General features: G+C 46.4%; 1 pseudogene; it reads right to left on the minus strand.

Moving 5' to 3' along the window:
* Positions 1–442: 442 nt before the first annotated feature.
* Positions 443–535, minus strand: LOC138079398 (U6 spliceosomal RNA; annotated as a pseudogene).
* Between the last annotated feature and the right edge of the window lie 241 nt (positions 536–776).

Consider the following 776-nt stretch of genomic DNA (forward strand, 5'->3'; position numbering starts at 1 on the left):
ACAAGAGAAAAAAAAAAACTGGGTTAGGAGCAACTTACTCATCATCTTCCTCTTCATTTTCTTTTTTAAAAAACTGTCGACTTACTTATTTCTGGCTGCACTGGGTCTCCATTGATGCCGGCTTTTCTCTATTTGTGGTGAGTGGGGGCTGCTGTCTAGTCGCAGTACACAGGCTTCTCGTTATGGTAGATTTTCTTGCCGCAGGGCTCCAGGCTCAGGGGACTCAGTAGTTGCGGCTCGCGGGCTCTCCTCATATTCCTTCTTATTCTCGCTTTTTTCAGCCTTTGGTTGCTGCATCGTGATAGTCAGTCATGTCTGACTCTTTGCAACCCCTACTCTGAGCCACTGGGGAAGCCTACTATTAAGAGATATTTCTAAGTATAAAGACAGGTCAACTTAAAAAGTGTCAGCAGATAAATGCTTGACTTTATCTTATAATCTATAAAAATATGGAAGCTTCACGAACTTGCATGCCATCCTTGTGCAGTGCCAGGCTACTCTTCTGTATCGTTCCAACGTTAGTATATGTGCTCACTGTTGCTGCGTCGGGTTTCCCTTTAGCCTGGCATGCAGCAATACTCTTCTTGGACTTTCCCTCCAGCTGAGCAGCCTTCTTCTCACAAGGCTGCTTGGCATCGGCTGCAGTGTTAGTCCACATCTCTCCCAGTCTCTTGGCAGCTTCACCAGTGAAGAGGCCAGGGTGTTCTCCTTTGATTTTTGGACAATCCTCAGAACAAAACCAGGAAAAGGCCGAAGGAGGCCTCTTGGGCACATTG

This window comes from Capricornis sumatraensis, chromosome 4 (assembly GCF_032405125.1).
Source record: "Capricornis sumatraensis isolate serow.1 chromosome 4, serow.2, whole genome shotgun sequence".
Lineage (NCBI taxonomy): Eukaryota > Metazoa > Chordata > Mammalia > Artiodactyla > Bovidae > Capricornis > Capricornis sumatraensis.